Genomic DNA, 500 nt, shown 5'->3' with positions numbered 1-500 from the left:
ATAAGTGGAGCACATGTAGATAACTGATAAATGTTTTCAATCGAAAAAATAATGACATCGGCAACCCGAAAATTACAAAGTGCTACCCAAAAATAGAAAAACTTAAATACTGAATATGTATTATTTAATTTCAAATTTTAATATTTCAGATTAAGGGTTATTGAAGCTATACAATAGAGAAGATTGATACCAAACTCATCAATCTCTTTTCTTAATTGTTGCTCGAATCTACAAGGCCGATGGAGGTGTAGTTCCAAAATATATACACAGAGAATTGCAAATTAAATTCATATTGTTATGCTATATATTTTTTCTATCGGTACAAATGTGAGCTTCTACATGAGTTCCCCAACATCAAGTTTAAGGTTTTTGAAAGACTAAGATCAAAGAACGATTTTCATTTCTTTTTTTACAAACTTCTTTTTGGGTATTTCGCATCAAAAATTTTTGTCTTTAAAAAAGACAGAATTTCCTCACGTCTTTTATTACAGATTGATAAA

Source organism: Dendroctonus ponderosae, unplaced genomic scaffold, assembly GCF_020466585.1.
Source record: "Dendroctonus ponderosae isolate FM_Combo_2020 unplaced genomic scaffold, Dpon_F_20191213v2 Dpon_F_20191213_1, whole genome shotgun sequence".
Lineage (NCBI taxonomy): Eukaryota > Metazoa > Arthropoda > Insecta > Coleoptera > Curculionidae > Dendroctonus > Dendroctonus ponderosae.
Note: the sequence above shows the minus strand (reverse complement) of the source record.